Source organism: Schistocerca gregaria, chromosome 8 (assembly GCF_023897955.1).
Source record: "Schistocerca gregaria isolate iqSchGreg1 chromosome 8, iqSchGreg1.2, whole genome shotgun sequence".
Classification (NCBI taxonomy): Eukaryota; Metazoa; Arthropoda; class Insecta; order Orthoptera; family Acrididae; genus Schistocerca; species Schistocerca gregaria.
Genome location: NC_064927.1, coordinates 132609233 through 132636447, shown reverse-complemented (window position 1 = coordinate 132636447; position 27215 = coordinate 132609233).

Below are 27215 nucleotides of genomic sequence, written 5' to 3'. Positions count from 1 at the left end.
TCACGCGGTCTGCACGTCCAGCACGAACGCTGGTCCAACTGAGGCGCCAGGTGGAAATGGCATGGCAAGCCGTTCCACAGGACTACATCCAGCATCTCTACGATCGTCTCCATGGTAGAATAGCAGCCTGCATTGTTGCGAAAGGTGGATATACACTGTACTAGTGCCGACATTGTGCATGCTCTGTTGCCTGTGTCTAAGTGCCTGTGGTTCTGTCAGTGTGATCATGTGATGTATCTGACCCCAGGAATGTGTCAATAAAGTTTCCCCTTCCTGGGACAATGAATTCACAGTGTTCTTATTTCAATTTCCAGGAGTGTATGAGAAGGGACCACTTGGCAACTTGGAAAATTATGAGACATTCCTTTTGGCAGATGTTTCAAGCGTTCGCATTTTCTGTATCTAATAAGCCAGAGGATATCATTATGTGCAGCGCCTTTCCTTGGTTGCCATCTGCATCTTCAACTACATGTTTATTCTGCAATCCACAACTGAATAGCGCGAGCAACTCTCCCGTATTTCCCGGGAGCAATTCTTCTTCAGTCGTCCCGGGTCCCTTTTTCTGCCACCTCTTTCTCCCTTATGTTTCGTTAGTGATCACTGTTATCAGTATTAATCCTAAGAAGTGCTATCGATAGTTTAAAATCTCTGACCGACAAATCTCGAAATATTTTACTTTTAATAATCGATGCTACTGTCGACAAAAAAAATACAGTTCTTGTTTTTTGTTCGTGCATCTACGGAAAGAAGACGCTTCGGCTCAAGGCAGTTCGAGGAGCAGAGAGAGAATGAGATAGCCTACGCGTCTAGAGGGATCGTGAAAGGGGGAATGTTCACTTGTTTCTAGTTACTGGCAACGAACGTGCCGATCAGCAGCTATGGTATAAATAACGCACGAAAGTAACAAGCGAAAGCGGATTCGACTGCAGCCAACATTCTTGTACAGATAATTATCGAAACGAAAAAGATGTAAAGGCGTCCTTAAATTTACTCGAATATTTTGGTAATGACGGTAAGTATATAAAAATATTGCAGGTAAGCTAGCAATAGTACAACGCCGCTGTGGAAACAGTATTTCCGCTGAGGTCGGCCCAGTAGTCAGGTAAAAGAAATCGACTGCTGCCAGGGACTGTGGAATCAGTCTTACAATGCCAGTTAACTCCAAGCTGTCTTGCATGGAGTCTTAGAAATACGTAAAAGAGAAAAAAGACTTACTGAAAAACATGAAATCTTCCGAAAAATATGGTATACCAACCACTTCTGGAACAGCAAGTTCCATTTAATTGTGTTCTGAATAAGAAATGATTATATTCAATAAATATTTACTTCGTTTCCACTCCCCCATTTCAGATTGTCCCGACAAGGTCCCAGTTAGATATGGCAATCCTAGTTACACATGACTTACATGCAATGTTCGTTCGAAATGGTGTAAGAATTCGAATGCAACAATAAAAAATATCAAATCATGTTTCGAAGTTAAGATTTTGTTTTTTTCAAGTCCAGTTGAAAAACTTAGAGTAGCGTTTTAAAGACGGGATTTCAACAATGGAAATACGTAGAAGAAAGGAGGGGTTTCAAATCTGGCAGGTGTTGCACCGGTCTTGCTTTTAAAAAACTTGATGTAAAAGCAGCACCTAAGGAGTATGGAAAACCCTCATTTTTGTAGCCTCAGGGAGGCATATTACACTGAGCCGTGGACAAGAATGATGGAGATAATGGATCAGTATGCAAAAAGAAAACTCCCTGAAAATTCTTTAAGAAGTTTCGACACTTAAACTACTTATGCTGAACAGGAGGTAAATGTTATGTCTGAGGAGTTTGCAATATCCAAACATCTACCGCTGTGAAATTGCCTCTCCCTCTCTCTCTCCATATAGTTATATTTAAGACATAGTTTAACTCGTTGTTAGTAACTAAACAAGAATATTCGATTCAATGGAGCTTCGGATAAGTGATTCTTGTTGTATCTATAGCGACTGAAGAGCTGGGGACGTAAGCTGACCTACCTCCGTAGAACAAAAGCTATTGATTCTTTCTGAAATTATTTTTATGCTCAGCCAGCTGTATTTGTTGCTTTCCATTTCGATTTTTTTTTTTGCAGTAGGCTTCATAATCAAGTGTGGTAGTCGATGTATTCCATATGTGGAATACATTTGCGGATGTGCAGTGCATCAATTACCACACCATGTGCTTGAGGACAAAGCCTTTTAGTTTTGAAATGGATTCAAGTTAGTGGAAAGTAATGGATACAGCTGTGCGGATCTAAGTATGAATTAAAGATGGTCAATGATTAATACCTGCGCACTCTGATATTTAGTGACGAGTAGCTAGCAATTACTATCGATATTGAATACGCTAGCTACATGGCTTCGAAGCTTGAAGAATATAAGGACTAGGGCCTTGAAATAGATTCTGCGAAGTCGGTACTTTTTTCTGGATAATATCGCGAAGAAGACTTTATTGCTCATAAAAGAATTGTCAAGGTCTGCGAATAATTCAGATGTCTTTGATCTGTGTTCGATAAGCACCTAGGCTGCGAAAAGGGACAGAACATCACATGAACCAAGGCTGTACAACAACTAAATGATGTATGCTGGAGCAAACCCATAAGAAATGACATTGATCTTGCTCTTGTACACTTTAAGGCCTAGATAATATGCCTGTTCCGATATCAAATAATTAACTCCATCATCTTTCTCTGGCGTGCTGCAACTCTTTTCCTTGAGGGCTTGTATTTATTATTATTATTATTATTTTTATTTTTTTTACAACGAGTGGAATTGTGTCTTCATTCAGTTTCCTGTGGTGTCACCTCTATTCTCTCCTGTATTCATCGACTTTCTCATTTAAATAATTTTTTTCGTTGCACCTCTTCTTGAGCGATCTTTGACAGTTCTTATAAATCTCAGTTGTGCTGAATGTACGTTATTTTTATCTGTTTTCCTTCCAGTCCATGATTCGGTGCCATAAAGAAGCACAGGCGCTGCCATTGTTTTTGATACAGTTCAATTTTGTGGATTTAATAACATTTTTTTTAAATCGTGTTTATAATTTCACGTATATGTTGAAATTCGTTCATTTTCATTTCTGTGTCTTTACCTGCGTCGAGATTTATGCCGCTGCATAAGAAACTGAAAGTGGTGACTTGCTCAACTACCTTTTTTCCGTAAAAGACCTCAATCGAACTAGAAATTTTCTGTAGTGGGACATAACTTTTGTTTTTCGTAGCAGATATTTCTAGAGTGTAATTTTTTCTTCACAGTGCTTGTAACTTACGCACACAGTGTTGTAAGACTAATCTGCATTTTCTCGTCTGCATACAGCGCAGCATTTTCACCGGCGTTCCTCGTCAGCTGCTTACCACCACGAGCTTTATTCCTCCAGGTTCATATGATGTCCTCAATACCGCTGTTAAAGAGTGGGTGACAAGCTACATCCCTGCCTGACTCCTTGATTTAATATTACCTTATCTGTTTATGAAGTGTCTTATTTGTGATTATTTTGGCGACTTAATATATGCTTCTGAGATGACACTGATAAACGAACATATTTAACAATCAGCGGAAGGAATTACGCGCTATTGCTCAGAAGTAAGGGACTTCAGGAGGAGGAGGAGAAGAAGAAGAAGAAGAAAGGGAGAGAGGGAGAAGTGAAGAAATTAGAAAAATGAGGAAATGTTTATAATCCTGCAAGGTACAGCAATAGATGTTCTCACAAAGTACAACAATAAAAGAAAGACTGGAGGTGACTAGCTGCATAAAGTATTTTGGTCCATCACTGAAACCCAATAAAGCAGTGATTCTAGAAGGCGTTGTTTCAACAAGTTCGTCCTAGATTTCCGGACGTATGTGACACCAAATCACGCGTTTTACTTCCTGGTTTTTGTATTGTTTTCTGTGCAACGAACCAAAACAAATGTAACGCAATAAGGTAGTTAACTATTTGGCTATCAATTGGTACATTTTAAAGCTTTATAAAAATAAATTTGAGGCGTCTAAAAATATTTTATAACCTTTGCCAGTTTATAATCCTGCAAGGTACAGCAATAGATGTTCTCACAAAGTACAACAATAAAAGAAAGACTGGAGGTGACTAGCTGCATAAAGTATTTTGGTCCATCACTGAAACCCAATAAAGCAGTGATTCTAGAAGGCGTTGTTTCAACAAGTTCGTCGTAGATTTCCGGACGTATGTGACACCAAATCACGCCTTTTACTTCCTGGTTTTTGTATTGTTTTCTCTGCAACGAACCAAAACAAATGTAATGCAATTAGGTAGTTAACTATTTGGCTATCAATTGGTACATTTTAAAGCTTTATAAAAATAAATTTGAGGCATCTAAAAATATTTTATAACCTTTGCCAGATGTATCAATTTAATCCAGTCTGTTAAGGCGCCTTTGAGCAGCTGGTATTGTGCCAGAATACAGGATAATAGTAACCAAAACATGTATTTTGAAAGGGTTTTATTGTTTTAAAATGTACAAACATATTAAAACCAAAAACTAATATTCTAAAGATAATTTCAAAAATGAATATATTGGATTTTTACATTCTTCTAATAAATTTCTTAGTTTTACAAAAATTAAAATTTTTTGACTTTTAAACATAAGATTATAAAGCAGTTTTAGGTAGCCTCGCAGGCCCTTAGTTGTGGCAAATCATTCCGTTCCTGAAGAGAAACATGGGTCTGATTGGCAGCTAACACAAGTGTAAAAACGGCTGTCTTCAGCACAAGCGCCGGCCGAGGTGGCCGAGCGGTTCTAGGCGCTACAGTCAGGAACCGCGCGACCGCTACGGTCACAGGTTCGGATCCTGTCTGGGGCGTGGATGTGTGTGATGTCCTCCGATTAGTTAGGTTTAAGTAGTTGTAAGTTCTAGGGGACTGATGGCCTCAAAAGTGAAGTCCCATAGTGCTCAAAGCCATTGGAACCATTTGAACCTCTGCGCAAGCTATTTGTGGCCACCTTTTCCAGGAAACAGATTGGATCCAGTCTTGGCCAGGTTTGGATGGAGAATAAGTTTTAAGACGCACCAAACAAAAAGAGCGTTCGTCAGAGTCTAATGCATGTTTCCTTTTTTTTTAGGCTTCATTCTTTTCCTATCTTGTTTCCTTGGTCTGTCGAGCTGTTTGTTTTGATCGCAACCAAATAACTTCATTAGTTTTAATTTGCCTTTCTCTGTCTTAATGGACTTCTTTCTCTCCCTCTCCTTTGTATCCTTCTTTTTTTTATAGGAGTATCTGAAAGAATGCAGGACTTTAAGGGTTGCTTGGCTTTACCGCTTGTTTTACGTTCTCCTGCTTTTGTTAGACGGAAAATTTGTTCTAGCGTAACAACGGGAGAGTTAGCTCCAAGGTCAGCAGTGACAAGTGATGACTCCTTTTTCGGCGATGTCTGCTAACAGCGATGTAGAAAAATGTTGAACGTCTTCTGATGTAGAAGGCTGACTGACTTCGATCGGGCTGATATCGTCATGGATCCTCAGGTATGGACATCTTGGGAGTATGAAGGTGGGATCATGGTCACTAAAAAGGTGGAATTATGTCCCTTCTGAAAGACACTACGAAGAAGACCGAAGAGAACATGGGGACTATGAGTGCAGGAATGTTGTGGGGCAGAAAACTTAGAAGATGCAACAACTCCACTAAAGAGACTTTATACCTGTAGGTACTTTTCTGGAGTTCTGTTGTGCAGTATGAGATCCGTAACAGATAGGATTCAGTCGGACATCAGAATAGTTAGAGCAGCGCGTTTCGTGTTATCGTGAAATAGGGGAGACAGTGTCACATGAGTGTGCGAGTTGAGGTGGTAGTTATTAAAACAATTGAGAAGTGGTGTGGAAGTAGTTCGATGAACCCTCTGCCAGGCACTCAAGTGTAGGGCGACAAACATTTGATCATGGTTTAAGAAAGTTGACCAACATCTGACCATGATTTTAATGGAGGTTTAGGGGAGGTTCAATTGCAATTAATCTCAGTTCCACAATTACATCGCATTTTCTTGGAGTATCTCATACAGACAAAAGTCCATATATTTGCAAGACGAACATTTATACGTCTCATGCACCACATGCATGTTTTGTTGCATGACATGACATGACATTGGTACTAATACTAACAAGTAAAAATGCACGAAAATGTCAAGATGTTTTGATGTAAATGTCTTTGAAGCTTCCAGATAAGTAGAAAAGCTAGTTCCCTTCTTTTACATCCGTAACTCTGCCCAGAACATATTCGCTTTTTGTGCTATGATAGGAGCAATTTTTAATTCTGGTATTAGCAGATACAATTATTGATTTTCCTTTACGCAGACTCCATTTCTATTTGGGTGTAACTGAAACGTACCATAATAAGATAAAACATATCACATTTGGGTAACCTTTGGAAAAATGTCAAACAATCTGTAATCAAACATATTTTAGTATAAAAGCTGTATCGTATTTAATGGACAAAGAATATACTGTAGGGCATAGACACTATAACGAAGCAGTTAGACTAAACTCTGTGACACTTTCAAATTTTCTCAAAAAAATGGTGTTATCTAGGATTTCTTCTGGTATGACTTACTTCTGGTGTTACTGTCGCAGAGAGAGCAGGTACGTTCATGAGCCCTCTGTATGTTGTAATCTTTAGCTAATAATAATTCAGAAATTGGTAAAAACGTATCTGCAAATCATTTCTAGAATCTTTTAGTTGATCACATTAATTTTTATTTCAGTTTCTTTATGTTTCAGAAGAATAAGTGTCAGGATTGTGCACTCATTGTTTGAGAGTAGGACAACCGAATGCTAAATCGCGTCGTGTTGTCTAAATATTGTTTACGAGCAAAGGCAAACCTGCAATTCCTTTTTTGGAGTCCAGATCAATACTTGTAACCACATTTATTACGTGAAAATTAACACATTATTACCACGGTCATGAAAGCTTTCAAACAATGAAGATGTGCAGTAGCCGCTATGGTATGATAAATTCCACGATCGCGTTATATTGGAAAGGAGAAAAAATAAACAATGACGTATGTATGTTATTTTGATAACTACATCGTGACATCGCACTTGTGACGTACTTTACCCGAGGCAAACCATTCTTAAATGCATTGCATACGCTTTTGTTGTATCTAATATTTTTTCCAAACTTCATTCTGCCGGGAAAGAAAAGTTACGTTACAGAACCATACAAAAACAGACGTGCGGGGTAGCCGCTCGGTCATAGGCACCTTGCAACGGTTCGGGCAGCTCGCCCCGCCAGGGGTTCGAGGAGCTTCGAGTCCTCCCTCGGGCATGGGTGTTCGTGTTGTCCTTAGCGTAAGTTAGCTTAAGTTACAGTAAGTAGTGTGTAAGCCTACGGAAAGATGGCCTCAGCAGTTTAGTCCATAGGATCTTATGACAAATTTCCAAATTTCCATACAAAAATAACGATCGTTAGCATAATTGATGGACTCCCTCCAAATCGTCGACAACCCAAACAGTTTACGAAATCCTTTCCCACTGAATTGCGCGTTGTGTTAGATGAACATGTTGTACAACATGTGGTGGCGACCTTTTTTTGCCCTGGGCACCTAGCTTATAGTCAAAATAGAAGAAAACTGAGTAACGTGACGCAGTGGTTAGCACATTGGACTCACATTCTGGAGGACGACGGTGCAGACCCGCTTCCGGCCATTCTGATTTAGGAGATTTGCTTATATCGCTTCAGGCAAATGCATGGACGGCCAACTCCCTTCCCCTTCCTTCCCTAGTCCAGTGGGAACGATGACCTAACTGTTTGGTCCCCTCCCCACGAATCAACCAACCAACTAACCAACAAGAAACATGCATATTTTATGAAAGGTGTCAAAACGACTCCTCGAAGTAAATGTCATTTGACTGCAAATACAGCAGAAGTTGTTGGTATTATTAATACATTTATGAGGCGTATTTGCCTGTTAATAGCAGATTATCAAAAACTCCTGAGAAATGTCAAAATAAGACCGCTTTTATCAGAATTATTAAGAACTGAAAACTTCTATCTGGCAAAAACGCTACTGATTCTATGTAGAATACGTAGAGAACTTGTACCCGAACTCGTAGCGATGCATTCCGTGAGCGTTAAAACATGGTCAGGTGCTGCTGCTAACTTCTTACTGATAGGATGTGACACTTAGTGAAAAATGCGTAATTGTAAAATTGCAAAAGCTAGAGTAATAATGTGACTTTTAAAGTCAGCTTCAGTTCAGTAGCACCAGATTTAAAACTTAAGCTCATCTGATTTCCATTTTGTGTGTTGAATTGCTTATATAAGTGAAAAACGATGCTGTATTATATTTCAGGTGTCTGCCACATATAAGGCAGCTGGGACTTAAATTAGGAGGTTTCTGATAAATGCGTTGCTGCCACCGAATTCTGATAACTTGTTAATAGGGAAGGATCCGGTTTTCTCCTCCGAGGTCATTTGAAGGCCACACTCACGAATCACACGTGTACGACGTCGGACACGTGGGCAGACACTGAAGTTTAGGTCACTGTGACACACAGTTGATGAACGGCTAACAGGGCATTTCCCCAACAGAACAAACTGTGACCTCAGCCAGAGTGGTAGCATCGTTATGCCAACATCCAAGGAGGTACGCTTCAATACTGTTAGAGGTGAGATGGTGTTACGTGTAAGGACGTTCCTATCTTATTGATAAGATTCCTATATTATTGATAAGAACACTTAACGATAGTTTTGAATATTCTACAACCTCCTAGCATTGTAAGAAATATCAGAGTACCTGTGTCGATGGGTACTGGGAGACATGAACCGTCTCTGCTAATTAAAAGAAAGTGAAAATATATGCAGGGTCTATGCGGAATAAAGGAGAGACAAGTACCTTAGTAAAAATTGACTACCATGAGCAGTCTGTAACAAACTGATCAGGTTTCAGCAACATATATCGGTAGCACGCTATTTGATCAGAAGTATCCGGATACCTCCTGGTACTTATTAATGTGGCTTGAACTCTGCTAGGGACTGTTCCAATAACGTGTACGAATGTTTGTGGAGGAAAGGCAGGCTACTTTTCCTCAGCAGCAGAAACCAGAGAATGTAATGATGTTGGCCGCTGGGATCTGGAGCGAAGCCGGCATTTTAACTCATCCCAAATGTGTTCTACTGGATTCTGGTTCGACTCTGGACAGACTAACCCGTGTGAGGAAGTTATTCACTAACGCTTATCACGCTGATGCTGTTTCATTATAGGGGGCACTCTCAAGCCGAAGTAAACAGTCATCGTCTCCGAACTGTTTCCCTACTCTACGTAGCACACAATTTGTAGAATGTGCTCTTATCCCTCAGTATTTAGCTTTATCTTAAACGCTGTAAAGGGACCATATCGTAACCACGAAAAACACTCCCATAATATAAAACCGTGTCCTCCGTGCTTAACAGTTGGCACTACATCTACATATATACTCCGCTAACCACCAAGAGGTGTGTGGCGGAGGGCACTATTCACGCCAGTCATATTGCCCCCCCCCCTCCCCCCATCTGTTCCACTCGCGGATCGCGCGAGGGGAAAATGACTGTCTGAACGCCTCAGTACGAGCTCTAATTTCCCTTATCTTTGAATGGTGATCATTGCCCGGATTTTGGAATTTAGTGGGCAGCAAAAAAATTGCCAACGCAAAGAGGGGGGGGGGGGGGGGTGTTGCCAAGTCAAAAAGGTTGAATAACCGACGAAAGGATAACATTCTACGAGTCGGGGAGTTTAATGTCAGAAGTTTCAGCGTGCTAGGGAAGCTAAAGAATCAACAAAGAACAAACAAAAATGCTCAATCTAGATATAGTGGGGATCAGTGAAGTGAAATGGAAAGATTGCAAGGCTATATGATCAGAGGAGTACGGGGTAATGTTAACAACAGCAGAAAATGATATAGCGGGAGTAGAACTCGTTATGATTAGGAAGGGCGAAGTGCTCGTATTAAAAAAGGTGTAAGACAAGGCTGTAGCCTTTCGCCCCTACTGTTCAATCTGCACATCGAGGAAGCAATGATGGAAATAAAAAGAAAGGTTCAGGAGTGGAATTAAAATGCAAGGTGAAAGGATATCAATCATACGATTCGCTGATAACTTTGCTATCCTGAGTGAAAGTGAAGAAGAATTACATGATCTGCTGAACGGAATGAACAGCCTAATGAGTACACAGTACAGACTGAGAGTAAATCGAAGAAAGACGAAGGTAATGAGAAGCAGTAGAAATGAGAAGAGCGACAAACTTAACATGAGAATTAATGGCCACGAAGTCGATGAAGTTAAGGAATTCTGTTACCTAGGCAGTAAAATAACCAATGACGAACGGTGCAAGGACACAAAAGTACACTAGCTATGGCAAAAAAGGCATTCCTGCCCAAGAGAAGTCTACTAATATCAAATATCGGCCTTAATTTGAGGAAGAAATTTCTGAGAATGTAGGTCTGGAGCACAGCATTGTATGGTAGTGAAACATGGACTGTGGGGAAACCGGAACAGAAGAGAATGTGGTGCTACAGACGAATGTTGAAAATTAGGTGGACTGATAAGGGAAGGAATCAGGAGGGTCTAGGCAGGATCGGAGAGTAAAGGAATATGTGGAAAACACTAATAAGGAGAAGGGACATGAGGGAATGAGGGAATGACTTCCATGGCACCAGAGTGAGCTGTAGAGGGAAAAACTATAGAGGAAGACAGAGTTTGGAACACATCAAGCAAAAAAAAAAAAAAAAAAAAAAAAAAAACGATGGTAGGACAGAGGGTGTGTTACTGTGAACAGCTGAGTGATCTTATCATCTTATCAGAATCAACAGCAAACCAACACCTGCAAGGATAGTTCAGGTATAAATGTCGACGTCGCAAGCTGAAGATGAAGAGATAGAGTAAGTACATGAGGATATTGGACGGGTAATTCAGTACGTAAAGAGAGATGAAAATTTAATAGTCATGTTGTTGTGGAAGGAGTGGAAGAAAAAGTTACTGAAGAGTATGGGCTTGGTACTGGGAATGAAAGAGAAGGAAGACTAATTGAGTTCTGAAACAAATTTCAGCTAGTGATAGCAAATACTCTGTTCAGGAATCACAAGAGGAGGAGATATACTTGCAAAAGGCCAGGAGATATGAGAAGATTTCAGTTGGATTACATCATGTTCAGGCAAAGATTCTGAAATAAGATACTGGACTGTAAGGCGTACCCAGGAGTAGATATAGACTCAGATCACAATGTAGTAGTGATGAAGAGAAGACTGAAGAGACTAGTCAGGAAGAATCAGTCTGCAAAGAAGTGGCATACGGAACTACTGTGGAATGAAGAGACGTGCTTGAGGTTCTCTAAGGTTGTAGATATTGTGATAAAGTATAGCTTAATTCAGCTGACGAGGAATGGAAATCTCTAAAAACGGTAATCATATAAACTGGTAAGAAAAACATAGGTGCAAAGGCGGTAACTGCGAAGAAACCATGGGTAACAGAAGTAATACTTCAGTGTTGATCGATGAAAGAAGGAAGAACGAAAATGTTCATGGAAATACAGGAATACATAAATAGAAGTCTCTGGAATGAAATAAACAGGAAGTGCAGGGAAGCTAAGGCAGAAAGCTACAAGAAAAACGTGAAGAAATTGAAAAAGAAACGGTTGTCGGAAGGACTGATTCAGCAAATAGATAAGTCAGAAAATCCGTCGGTGAAATTAAAAGCATGGTGGTAACATTAATAGTGCAATGGGAATTCCATTGTTTATGCAGAGGGGAGAGTGGTAGGAGGAAAGAGTAGATTGAAGTCTTCTATGAGGGAGAAGACTTACCTGATGTGATAGAAGGAGAAACAGGAGTCAGTACAGAGGAGATATGGGTTCCGGTAGTAGAATGAGGATTTAAAAGAACAATGGAAGACTTAAGATCGAAAAAGGCAGAAGGGATGAAAAACATTTCATCAGAATTTCTAAAATCACTGTCGGAAGTGGCAACTAGAGGATTATTCACGTTCTGTAGAATGTACGAGTCTGGTGACAAACCGTCTGGCTTTCGGAAAAAATCATCCACAATATATAGAAATCTGCAAGAGCTGACAAGTGCGAGAATTATCGCGCAGTCAGCTTAACAGCTCATGCATACCAGTTTCTGACGAGAATGATACACAGAAGAATGGAAAAGAAAACTGAGGATGTGCTACATGTCGATCAGTTTGGCTTTAGAAAATATGAAGGTACCGAAGAGGCGGTTCTGACTTTGCAGTTGATAATGGAAGCAAGATTAGAGGAAAATGAAGACACGTGCATAGGATCTGTCGATCTGCAAAAAGTGTTCGACAATGTAAAATGGTGCAAGATGTTTGAAACAGTGAGTACAACAGGGGCAAGCTGCAGCAAGAGACTAGTGATATACAACATGAACAAAAGCCAAAAGGGAATAATATGAGTGGAAGACCAGGAACGATGTGCTCGGTTTAAAAAACGTCTGATCTTTCACCCTGCTGTTCAATCTATACATCGAAGAAGAAAATCGGAACAGAAGAGAATTGAAGCATTCTATATGTTATGGTACAGACGATGTTGAAAATTAGGAGGAATGGTAAGGTAAGGAATGAGGAGGTTCTACGCAGAATCGGGGAACAAAGGAATGCATGGAAAACACTGATAAGAAGAAGGAACAGGATGATAGGACATGTGTTAAGACATTGGGGGACAATTTCCATGGTACTAGAGGGTAAAAAGTGTAAAGAAAGGCAGCGATTGGGATACGACCTCCAAATAATTGAGGATGGTGGTTGAAAGTGCTCCTCTGTGATGAAAAGGTTAGAAGAGGAATTGGTGACGGGGCACATCGAACCAGTCAGAAGACTGGTGACTCTTTCATTTTTTTTTTTTTTTTTTTTTTTTTTTTAAATCCAAGAAAGAGCACATGTCCGGATCAATAACGCAAAGAGATCGTAGAGTACAGCGCTTTGCTAATAGATCGCAATTTCACAAGTGGCAGATTGCCAAGGGCACTAATGCCCCAGTTGAACGAAGCCTCATGAAATACTTTTGGAATTAAACAAAACTGCAGCTTCCTGATTGTTTTGCATAACTTCTTACTACTTACTTTCTTATAAACAAATATTTTCGCCAGCGCTATAGCCTGTAAGGGACTAGATAAAAGTGCAGAACGTGAAGGAAACGTTGCCGGGGAATAAATCTCAAGAATTGCAATAGCCGTAACAAGACGGCATAGCGTGTCGAATGCAGAGGAGCTACTCATAATTGCCGTTGAAAAAGGCTCCAGCTGCACCGCAACTTGTGTCACCAGCTGGAACATAACGCTGCTCCACTTTCACTGCACGCCGCACGCATTCCATACAGAACTGCCAATGCAAGTGTCACTTTTCTATGTGCTATGGAGATCTTCAAAACAAACAAAGAGAAGAAAAACTGTCAACTCGCAAAAACGAAAGCAACCCACAGTATCCGTACTCACTGCAGTCGTTTGAATGAGGTGAAGAGAAAATAAAGAATTGTCTGATAGTGCAAAAGTTCTGGCATACCAGACAAGTTTGCTGTTAGTTACTTTCAAAATTAAGTGCAGAATAGAACATTCATTTCCTATTTTAGAGAAACGAAAAAGAGCTCGTTTACACACTAAAAATCCGTATGTGCGAGTAGGACTCGCGACCGACAGTTCCATACAAACTCAATTATACACTCCTGGAAATGGAAAAAAGAACACATTGACACCGATGTGTCAGGCCCACCATACTTGCTCCGGACACTGCGAGAGGGCTGTACAAGCAATGATCACACGCACGGCACAGCGGACACTCCAGGAACCGCGGTGTTGGCCGTCGAATGGCGCTAGCTGCGCAGCATTTGTGCACCGCCACCGTCAGTGTCAGCCAGTTTGCCGTGGCATACAGAGCTCCATCGCAGTCTTTAACACTGGTAGCATGCCGCGACAGCGTGGACGTGAACCGTATGTGCAGTTGACGGCCTTTGAGCGAGGGCGTATAGTGGGCATGCGGGAGGCCGGGTGGACATACCGCCGTATTGCTCAACACGTGGGGCGTGAGGTCTCCACAGTACATCGATGTTGTCGCCAGTGGTCGGCGGAAGGTGCACGTGCCCTTCGACCTGGGACCGGACCGAAAGCGACGCACGGATGCACGCCAAGACCGTAGGATCCTACGCAGTGCCGTAGGGGACCGCACCGCCACTTCCCAGCAAATTAGGGACACTGTTGCTCCTGGGGTATCGGCGAGGACCATTCGCAACCGTCTCCATGAAGCTGGGCTACGGTCCCGCACACCGTTAGGCCGTATTCCGCTCACGCCCCAACATCGTGCAGCCCGCCTCCAGTGGTGTCGCGACAGACGTGAATGGAGGGACGAATGGAGACGTGTCGTCTTCAGCGATGAGAGTCGCTTCTGTCTTGGTGCCAATGATGATCGTATGCGTGTTTGGCGCCGTGCAGGTGAGCGCCACAATCAGGTCTGCATACGACCGAGGCACACAGGGCCAACACCCGGCATCATGGTGTGGGGAGCGATCTCCTACACTGGCCGTACACCTCTGGTGATCGTCGAGGGGACCCTGAATAGTGCACGGTACATCCAAACCGTCATCGAACCCATCGTTCTACCATTCCTAGACCGGCAAGGGAACTTGCTGTTCCAACAGGACAATGCACGTCCGCATGTATCACGTGCCACCCAACGTGCTCTAGAAGGTGTAAGTCAATTACCCTGGCCAGCAAGATCTCCGGATCTGTCCCCCATTGAGCATGTTTGGGACTGGATGAAGCGTCGTCTCACGCGGTCTGCACGTCCAGCACGAACGCTGGTCCAACTGAGGCGCCAGGTGGAAATGGCATGGCAAGCCGTTCCACAGGACTACATCCAGCATCTCTACGATCGTCTCCATGGGAGAATAGCAGCCTGCTTTGCTGCGAAAGGTGGATATACACTGTACTAGTGCCGACATTGTGCATGCTCTGTTGCCTGTGTCTATGTGCCTGTGGTTCTGTGAGTGTGATCATGTGATGTATCTGACCCCAGGAATGTGTCAATAAAGTTTCCCCTTCCTGGGACAATGAATTCACGGTGTTCTTATTTCAATTTCCAGGAGTGTATTTATAGATAGTACATCCATCAATGGAATCGAGAAGCTCGACGATTTTTTTTCTGTTATCGATATCGATACCTGCAAGATATCGGTCGTGGGAATTCCAATACTTTGGAGAAACACAAAAATATATTTTTTGTGTAATATAATTACAAACTAACAATTTTCTGATTTTTTCCTTTGCTTGTGCTGTGAAAGGTTGATTCTTGCCAAATTTCGTGACTCTAGGCCAATGGGAAGTTTCGAGTTTGCATAAAAATGTGTGACGTACATGGCCGTATCTTTCCGTTGCATTGACTTTTTTTATTTTTTATTTTGAGTTTCAGTCTTCTGACATCTGATGTGGCTCGCCACGAATTCTTATCTCATAATAGCACTTGCAACATACCTCCTTAACTACTAACTGGAAATATCCCAATCCATTTCTCTACAGTTTTTACCCTCTATAGCTACCTCTAGCACCATAGAAGTTATTTTATGCTGTCTTAATAGATTAGCTATCATCCTATTGCTTCTTCTTGTCAGTGTTTTCCATATGTTCCTTTCCTCTCCGATTCCGCGGGAAACCTTATTTCTTACCACATGAAACCTCCTAAATTTCAACATTCTTCTGTAGCACCACATCTCAAATGCCTCGATTCTCTTCTGTTCTGTTTTTCTTACGCGCGATATCTCACTAATGTAGAATGCTGTGTTCCAAACGCACATTGTGAGAAATTTCTTCCACCGATTGCGTCCCATGTTTTATACTAGTAGCCTTCTGTTGGCCAGGTACGACCTTTTTGCCATTGCTAGTCTGATTTTTATGTGATTCTTACTCCGTCCGCTTTGGGCTATTTTTCTGTCTAGGTAGCAGACTTCAATGAGTTCATTTACTTCTTGATCACCAATGCTGATGTTGGACCTTAACTTTTCCCGGCGAATCGAATGTTCAAATAACTTACGGGTTTGCTGCCGGGTAACGTCGTCGACCACCGCCGATATTTCGACAGGAGAACACCCTGCCACTGACATTCGATTCGCCGGGAAAAGTTAAGGTCTCACATCGAGATGGTACTTACCAAAAAACGAAACATCCACCCAGTCATCCAATGTACGTAGATACATTCGGTGTGAAGAATGCTATGTGCACAGCACTAGCGATTTTCTTCTAGAAATGCCGCTGCTACCACACATCTCTTGTTAACCTGCAAACGATGGAATATGTATACATTGGCACACTCCAAAGTATCCAGAATGTGTATCTTTATCTGCATTTTTAATGCAAGTTATAAAAATATTTAAACAACGAGCTGTTTCTTACCAGAAAACGAAACATCCAAGCAGTCATCATATGTATGTAGATGCATTCGGCGCGAAGAATGCTATGTGGACAGCACTAGCGATTTTCTTCTAGAAAATACCGCTGCTCCCACAAGTCTCTTGTCAACCTGCTAACGTTTGAAGATGTATACATTAGCACACTCCAAACTCTCCAAAATGTGTATTTTTCTATGCATTTTTAAAGCAAATATTAAAAATTTTTAAACATCGAGCTGTTATTTACCAAAAAACGAAACATCCACGTAGTCATCCAATTTACGTAGATACATTCGGTGTGAAGAATGGCAAGCGCACAGCACTAGCGATTTTCTTCTAGAAATGCCGCTGCTCCCACATATCTCTTGTTAACTTGCAAACGATTGAATATGTATACATTGGCACACTCCAAAGTATCCAGAACGTGTATCTTTATCTGCGTTTTAATGCAAGTTATAAAATTTTTTAAACATCGAGCTGTTACTTACCAAAAAACAATACATCCACACAGTCATCCAATGTACGTAGATACATTCGATGTGAAGAATGCTATGTGCACAGCACTAGCGATTTTCTTCTAGAATATGCCGCAGCTCCCACATGTTTCTAGTCAACCTGGTGACGAAAGAAAAACTATACAGTAGTACACTCCAAGTTCCCCAGAAGGCGAATCTTTATCTGTATTCTTAAAAGATAATGCAAAAATATTTAAACATAGTGCTCTTAATTACCGAGTCACCAGAATGTGGAAATTTATCTGTGTTCTTAAAGCATAATATAAAAATTTTTATACAACGAGCTGTTACTTACCAAAAAACGAAACATCCACGCAGTCATCCACTGTACGCAGATACATTTGGTGTGAAGAACGCTATGAACACAGCACTCGTAATTTTCTTCTAGAAATGCCGCTGCTCGTACACATCTCTTGTCAATCTGCTAAAGATTGAAGAAGTATACATTAGCACACTCCGAAGGCTCCAGGTAGTGTACCTTTATCTGCATTTTTAAAGCAAATATTAAAAATATTTAAACATCGAGCTGTTACTTACCAGAAAATGAAATATCCACGCAGTCATTCAGTGTAAGTAGATACATTCGGTGTGATGAATGCTATGTGCAGAGCACTAGCGATTTTCTTCTAGAATATGTCGCTGATCCTACACGTCTCTTGTCAATCTGGTAACGATTGAAAATGTATGCATTTGCACACTCCAAAGTCTCCAGTATGTGTATAATTATCTGCATTTTTAAAGCAAATTACAAAAATATATAAACATCGAGCTGCTAAGTACCATAAAACGAAACATCCACGCAGTCATCCAATGTACGTACATACATTCGGCGTGAAGAATGCTATGTGCACAGCACTAGCGATTTGCGTCTAGAATATGGCGCAGTTCTCACACGTCTCTTGTCAACCTGCTAACGATTGAAAATGTATACATTCGCACAGTCCAAAGTCTCCGGATAGTGTATCTTTATGTCCATCTTAAAAGTAAATTTTAAAAATATTAAAACATCGAGCTGTTACTTACCAAAAAACGAAACATCCACGCAGTCATCCAATGTACGTACATACATTCGGCGTGAAGAATGCTATGTGCACAGACACTAGCGATTTGCGTCTAGAATATGGCGCTGTTTCCACACCTCTCTTGTCAACCTGCTAACGACTGAAAATGTATACATTTGCACACTCCAAAGTCTCCAGAATGTGTATCTTTATCTGCATTTTTGAAGCAAATATTAAAAATATTTAAACATTGAGCTGATACTTAACGAGTCACCAGAATGTGCACCTTTATCTGTGTTCTTAAAGTATAATATAAAAATTTTTAAACATCGAGCTGTTACTTATCAAAAAACGAAACATCCACACAGTCATCAAATTGACGTAGATACATTCGGTGTGAAGAATGCTATGTGCACAGCAGTAGGGATTTTCTTCTAGAACTGCCGCTGCTCCTACACATCCCTTGTTAACCTGCAAATGATTGAAGAAGTATACATTAGCACACTCCAAAGTCACCAGAATGTGTATCTTTATCTGCTTTTTAAAGCATATTATAAAAATATTTAAACATCGAGCTGTTATTTACCAAAAAGCAAAATATCCACGCAGTAATCCAATGTACGTACATACATTCGGCGTGAAGACTGCTACACACATCTCTTGTCAACCTGCTAAAGATTAAAGAAGTATACATTAGCACACTCCGAAGGCTCCAGGTAGTGTACCTTTATCTGCATTTTTAAAGCAAATATTAAAAATATTTAAACATCGAGCTGTTACTTACCAGAAATGAAATATCCACGCAGTCATTCAGTGTAAGTAGATACATTCGGTGTGATGAATGCTATGTGCAGAGCACGAGCGATTTTCTTCTAGAATATGTCGCTGATCCTACACCTCTCTTGTCAATCTGGTAACGATTGAAAATGTATGCATTAGCACACTCCAAAGTCTCCAGTATGTGTATAATTATCTGCATTTTTAAAGCAAATTACAAAAATATATAAACATCGAGCTGCTAAGTACCATAAAACGAAACATCCACGCAGTCATCCAATGTACGTACATACATTCGGCGTGAAGAATGCTATGTGCACAGCACTAGCGATTTGCGTCTAGAATATGGCGCAGTTCTCACACGTCTCTTGTCAACCTGCTAACGATTGAAAATGTATACATTTGCACACTCCAAAGTCTCCGGATAGTGTATCTTTATGTGCATCTTAAAAGTAAATTTTAAAAATATTAAAACATCGAGCTGTTACTTACCAAAAAACGAAACATCCACGCAGTCATCCAATGTACGTACATACATTCGGCGTGAAGAATGCTATGTGCACAGCACTAGCGATTTGCGTCTAGAATATGGCGCTGTTTCCACACCTCTCTTGTCAACCTGCTAACGACTGAAAATGTATACATTTGCACACTCCAAAGTCTCCAGAATGTGTATCTTTATCTGCATTTTTGAAGCAAATATTAAAAATATTTAAACATTGAGCTGATACTTAACGAGTCACCAGAATGTGCACCTTTATCTGTGTTCTTAAAGTATAATATAAAAATTTTTAAACATCGAGCTGTTACTTATCAAAAAACGAAACATCCACACAGTCATCAAATTGACGTAGATACATTCGGTGTGAAGAATGCTATGTGCACAGCAGTAGGGATTTTCTTCTAGAACTGCCGCTGCTCCTACACATCCCTTGTTAACCTGCAAATGATTGAAGAAGTATACATTAGCACACTCCAAAGTCACCAGAATGTGTATTTTTATCTGCTTTTTAAAGCATATTATAAAAATATTTAAACATCGAGCTGTTATTTACCAAAAAGCAAAATATCCACGCAGTAATCCAATTTACGTACATACATTCGGCGTGAAGACTGCTACACACATCTCTTGTCAACCTGCTAAAGATTGAAGAAGTATACGTTAGCACACTCCGAAGGCTCCAGGTAGTGTACCTTTATCTGCATTTTTAAAGCAAATATTAAAAATATTTAAACATCGAGCTGTTACTTACCAGAAAATGAAATATCCACGCAGTCATTCGATGTAAGTAGATACATTCGGTGTGATGAATGCTATGTGCAGAGCACTAGCGATTTTCTTCTAGAAAATACCGCTGCTCCCACAAGTCTCTTGTCAACCTGCTAACGTTTGAAGATGTATACATTAGCACACTCCAAACTCTCCAAAATGTGTATTTTTCTATGCATTTTTAAAGCAAATATTAAAAATTTTTAAACATCGAGCTGTTATTTACCAAAAAACGAAACATCCACGTAGTCATCCAATTTACGTAGATACATTCGGTGTGAAGAATGGTATGTGCACAGCACTAGCGATTTTCTTCTAGAAATGCCGCTGCTCCCACACATCTCTTGTTAACCTGCAAACGATTGAAAATGTATAAATTAGCACACACAAAAGTCCATAGAATGTGTATCTTTAACTGCATTCCTAAAGCAAATTATAAAAATTTTTAAACATCGAGCTGTTACTTACCAAAAAACAATACATCCACACAGTCATCCAATGTACGTAGATACATTCGATGTGAAGAATGCTATGTGCACAGCACTAGCGATTTTCTTTAGAATATGCCGCAGCTCCCACATGTTTCTAGTCAACCTGGTGACGAAAGAAAAACTATACAGTAGTACACTCCAAGTTCCCCAGGAGGCGAATCTTTATCTGTATTCTTAAAAGATAATGCAAAAATATTTAAACATAGTGCTCTTAATAACTGAGTCTCCAGAATGTGCAAATTTATCTGTGTTCTTAAAGCATAATATAAAAATTTTTATACAACGAGCTGTTACTTACCAAAAAACGAAACATCCACGCAGTCATCCACTGTACGCAGATACATTCGGTGTGAAGAATGCTATGTGCACAGCACTCGCGATTTTCTTCTAGAAATGCCGCTGCTCGTACACATCTCTTGTCAACCTGCTAAAGATTGAAGAAGTATACATTAGCACACTCCGAAGGCTCCAGGTAGTGTACCTTTATCTGCATTTTTAAAGCAAATATTAAAAATATTTAAACATCGAGCTGTTACTTACCAGAAAATGAAATATCCACGCAGTCATTCAATGTAAGTAGATACATTCGGTGTTATGAATGCTATGCGCAGAGCAGTAGCGATTTTTTCTAGAATATGTCGCTGATCCTACACGTCTCTTGTCAATCTGGTAACGACTGAAAATGTATGCATTAGCACACTCCAAAGTCTCCAGTATGTGTATCCTTATCTGCATTTTTAAAGCAAATTACAAAAATATATAAACATCGAGCTGCTAAGTACCATAAAACGAAACATCCACGCAGTCATCCAATGTACGTACATACATTCGGCGTGAAGAATGCTATGTGCACAGCACTAGCGTTTCGCTTCTAGAATATGGCGCAGTTCCCACACGTCTCTTGTCAACCTGCTAACGATTGAAAATGTATACATTTGCACACTCGAAAGTCTCCAGGTAGTGTATCTTTATGTGCATCTTAAAAGCAAATTTTAAAAACATTAAAACATCGTGCTGTTACTTACCAAAAAACGAAACATCCACGCAGTCATCCAATGTACGTACATACATTCGGCGTGAAGAATGCTATGTGCACAGCACTAGCGATTTGCGTCTAGAATATGGCGCAGTTCTCACACGTCTCTTGTCAACCTGCTGTGCGTAGATATGTTTGCTGTGAAGAATGCAATGTGCTCAGCACTAGCGATTTTCTCTAGTATAAGTTGCTGCTCCCACGTGTCTCTTCTCAACCTGATAACGGAAGGAAATGTGTAATTAACACAATCCAAAGTCAAGAGAATGTGTGTCTTTATATTCTTTAAGCATAATATAAAAATATTTAAACATCGAGCTGTTACCTACCAGAAAACGAATGATTGACGCAGTCATCCGCTGTACGTAGATACATTCGGTGTGAAGAATGCTATGTGCACAGCACTAGCTTTTTTATTCTGTAATATGTCGCTGCTTGAACGCAACTCTTGTCAACCTGCTAATGAAAGGACATATATACATTAGCACACTAAAAAGTCGCCAGATAGGGTGTCTTTATCTGTATTTTTAATGTATAGTATCAAACGAATTAAACATCGCGCTCTTACTTAGCAAAAAACGAATGATAGGCGGAGTCATCCGCTGTGCGTAGATACGTTTGGTGTGAAGAATACTATGTGCACAGCACTGTCGCATTTCTTCTAGATTATGCTAGATTATGTCGCTGCTCGAACGCATCTCTTCTGAACCTGCTAACGAAAGGATATATATATATATATATATATATATATATATATATATATATATATATATATATATATTAGCACCATCCAAGGTCTCCATATAGGGTGTCTTTATCTGTATTTCTAAACCATAATATCAAAAGATTTAAACATCAAGCCGTTACTTAGCAAAATACGAATGATGGACGGAGTCATCCGCTGTGCGTGGATACGTTTGGTGTGAATAATCCTATGTTCACAGCATTAGCGATTTTTTCTAGAATAAGTCGCTGCTCCTACGTGTCTCTTGTCAACCTGCTAACGGAAGGAAATGTTTCATTAACACACTCAAAGTCAAGAGAATGTTCATTTTTATCTGTAGCCTTAAAGCATAATATAAAAATATCTACACATCGAGCTGTTACTTACCAGAAAACGAATGATCCACGGAGTCATCCGCTGTGCGTAGATACATTCGGTTTAAAGAATGGTATGTGCAGAGCACTAGCTTTTCCTTTTAGAATATGTCGCTTATCGAACGCATCTCTTGTCAACCTGCTAACGAAAGGACATATATACATTAGCACACTAAAAAGTCACCAGATAGGGTGTCTTTATCTGTATTTTTAAAGCACAATTTCAAAAAATTTAAGCATCGAGCTGTTACTTACCAAGAAACGAATGATCGACGGAGTCATCCGCTGTGCGTGTATACATTTGGTGTGAAGAATGCTATTAGCACAGCACTAGCGAATATCTTCTAGATTATGTCGCTCCTTGAACGCATCTCTTCTCAACCTGCTAACGAAAGGACATATATATATTAACACCCTCCAAGGTCTCCATATAGGGTGTGTTTATCTGTATTTTTAAAGCATAAATATCAACAGATTTAAACATCGAGCTGTTACTTAGCAAAAAACGAATGATCGACGGAGTCATCCCCTGCGCTTAGATACGTTTGCTGTGAAGAATGCTATGTGCACAGCAGTAGCGAATTTCTTCTAGATTATGTCGCTGCTCGAATGCATATCTTCTCTACCTGGTACCTATAACACATATATTTATTAGCACCTCCATGTAGGGTGCGTTTTTTTTAAACTCATAATATCAATAGATTTAAACGTCGAGCTGTTACTTAGCAAAAAATGAATGATCGACGGAGTCATCCGCTGTGCCTAGATACGTTTGGTGCGAATAATGCTATGTGCACAGCAATAGCGACTTTCTTATAGATTATGTCGCTGCTCGAACGCATCTCTTCTCTACCTGCTAACGATAAGACATATATACACTCCTGGAAATGGAAAAAAGAACACATTGACACCGGTGTGTCAGACCCACCATACTTGCTCCGGACACTGCGAGAGGGCTGTACAAGCAATGATCACACGCACGGCAGAGCGGACACACCAGGCACCGCGGAGTTGGCCGTCGGCTGGCGCTAGCTGCGCAGCATTTGTGCACCGCCGCCGTCAGTGTCAGCCAGTTTGCCGTGGCATACGGAGCTCCATCGCAGTCTTTAACACTGGTAGCATGCCGCGACAGTGTGGACGTGAACCGTATGTGCAGTTGACGGACTTTGAGCGAGGGCGTATAGTGGGCATGCGGGAGGCCGGGTGGACGTACCGCCGAATTGCTCAACACGTGGGGCGTGAGGTCTCCACAGTACATCGATGTTGTCGCCAGTGGTCGGCGGAAGGTGCACGTGCCCTTCGACCTGGGACCGGACCGCAGCCACGCACGGATGCACGCCAAGACCGTAGGATCCTACGCAGTGCCGTAGGGTCCGCACCGCCACTTCCCAGCAAATTAGGGACACTGTTGCTCCTGGGGTATCGGCGAGGACCATTCGCAACCGTCTCCATGAAGCTGGGCTACGGTCCCACACACCGTTAGGCCGTCTTCCGCTCACGCCCCAACATCGTGCAGCCCGCCTCCATTGGTGTCGCGACAGGTGTGAATGGAGGGACGAATGGAGACGTGTCGGCTTCAGCGATGAGTGTCGCTTCTGCCTTGTAGCCAATGATGGTCGTATCCGTATTTGGCGCCGTGCAGGTGAGCGCCACAATCAGGAATGCATACGACCGAGGCACACAGGGCCAACACCCGGCATCATGGTGTGGGGAGCGATCTTCTACACTGGCCGTACACCTCTGGTGATTGTCGAGGGGACAGTGAATAGTACACGGTACATCCAAACCGTCATCGATTCCGTCGTTCTACCATTCCTGGACCGGCAAGGGAACTTGCTGTTCCAACGGGACAATGCACGTCCGAATGTATCCCGTGCCACCCAACGTGCTCTAGAAGGTGTAAGTCAACTACCCTGGCCAGCAAGATTTCCGGATCTGTCCCCCCATTGAGCATGTTTGGGACTGGATGAAGCGTCGTCTCACGCGGTCTGCACATCCAGCACGAACGCTGGTCCAACTGTGGCGCCAGGTGGAAATGGCATGGCAAGCCGTTCCACAGGACTACATCCAGCATCTCTACGATCGTCTCCATGGGAAAATAGCAGCCTGCTTTGCTGCGAAAGGTGGATATACACTGTACTAGTGCCGACATTGTGCATGCTCTGTTGCCTGTGTCTATGTGTCTGTGGTTCTGTCAGTGTGATCATGTGATGTATCTGACCCCAGGAATGTGTCAATAAAGTTTCCCCTTCCTGGGACAATGAATTCACGGTGTCATTATTTCAATTTCCAAGAGTGTATATTAGCAACTTCCAAGGTCTCCATATAGTGTGTCTTTATCTGTATTTTTAAAGCATAATATCAAAAGGTTTAAACATCGAGCTGTTACTTACCAGAAAACTAATGAATGACGGAGTCATCCACTGTGGGTACATAGGTTTGGTGTGAAGAATGCTATTTCCACAGAACTAGCGATTTTTACTAGAATAAGTCGCTGCTCCCACGTGTCTCTTGACAACCGCCAGACGGAAGGAAATGTGTAATTAACACACTCCAAAGTCAAGATGGTGTGTGTCTTTATCTGTATTCTTGAAGCATAATGTATAAATATTTAAACATCAATCTGTTACTTACCAGAAAACGTATGATCGACGCAGTCATTCGCTGTACGTAGATACATTCGGTGTGAAGAATGCTATGTGCACAGCACTAGCTTCTTTTATTCTAGAATATGTGGCTGCTTGTACGCATCTCTTGTCAACCTGCTAACGAAAAGACATTTTACCTTAGCACACTTCAAAGTCACCAGATAGGATGTCTTTATCTGTATTTTCAAAGCATAATATCAAAAGATTTAAGCATCGTGCTGTTTCTTACCAAAAAAGGAATGATCGACGGAGTCATCTGTTGTGCGTAGATACGTTTGGTGTGAAGAATGCTACGTGCACAGCACTAGCGATTTTTTCTAGAATAAGTCGATGTTACACGTGTCCGTTGTCCACCTGCTAACGGAAGGAAATGTGTAATGAACACAGTCCAAACTCAAGATGGTGTTGGTCTTTATCTGTATTCTTAATGCATAACATAAAAATATTTAAACATCGAGCAGTTAGTTACAAGAAAACAAATGATCGACGCAGTCATCCACTGTACTTAGATACTTTTGGTGAAAGAATGCTACGTGCACAGCACTAGCTTATTCCTTCTCGAATATGTCGCTGCTCGAACGCATCTCTTCTCAACCTGCTAAGGAAAGGACATATATACATTAACGCTTTCCAAAGTCACCAAATAGGATGTCTTTTCTGAATTTTTAATGTATAATATCAAAAGATTTAAACATCGAACTGTTACTTAGTAAAAAACAAATGGTCTACGGATCATCCGCTGTGCGTGCATACGTTTGGTGTGAAAAATGCTATGTGCACAGCACTAGATTTTTCCTTCTAGATTATGTCGCTGCTCGAACGCATCTCTTCTCAACCTGCTAACGAAAGGACATATATATATTAGCAACCTCCAAGGTCTCCATATAGGGTGTCTTTATCTGTATTTTTAAACACGAACTGTTACTTACCAAAAACGAATGATCGACGGAGTCATCCGCTGTGCATCGATACGTTTGGTGCGTAGAATGCTATGTGCACAGCACTAGCGATTTTTTCTAGAATAAGTCGATGTTCCACGTGTCCGTTGTCCACCTGCTAACGGAAGGAAATGTGTAATGAACACACTCCAAAGTCAAGATGGTGTATGTCTTTATCTATATTCTTCAAGCATAACATAAAAATATTTCAACATCGAGTTGTTACTTACAAGAAAACAAATGATCGACGCAGTCATCCACTGTACTTAGATACTTTCGGTGAAAGAATGCTACGTGCACAGCACTAGCTTAATCCTTCTCGAATACGTCGCTGCTCGAACGCATCTCTTCTCAACCTGCTAAGGAAAGGACATATATACATTCGCGCATTCCAAAGTCACCAAATAGGATGTCTTTATCTCAATTTTTAATGTATAATATCAAAAGATTTAACCATCGAGCTGTTACTTAGCAAAAAACAAATGGTCTACGGATCATCCGCTGTGCGTGCATACGTTTGGTGTGAAAAATGCTATGTGCACAGCACTAGAATTTTTCCTTCTAGATTATGCCGCTGCTCGAACGCATCTCTTCTCAACCTGCTAACGTAAGGACATATATATATCAGCAACCTCCAAGGTCTCCATATAGGGTGTCTTTATCTGTATTTTTAAAGCATAATCTCAAAAGATTTAAACATCGAGCTGTTACTTACCAAAAATCGAATGATCGACGGTGTCATCCACTGTGCGTAGATACGTTAGATATGCAGAATGCCATGTGCACAGCACTAGCGATTTTTGGTAGAATAAGTCGCTGCACCCACTTGTCTCTTGTCAACCTGCTAGCGGAAGAAAATGCGTAATTAACACACACCAAAGTCAAGAGAATGTGAGCCGTTATGTGTATTCTTAAAGCATAACATAAAAATATTTAAACATCGAGCTGTTACTTACTAGAAAACGAATGATCGACGCAGTCATCCACTGTGCGTAGTTACATTCGGTGTGAAAATTGCTGTGTGCACAGCACTAGATTTTTCCTTTTAGATTATGTCGCAGCT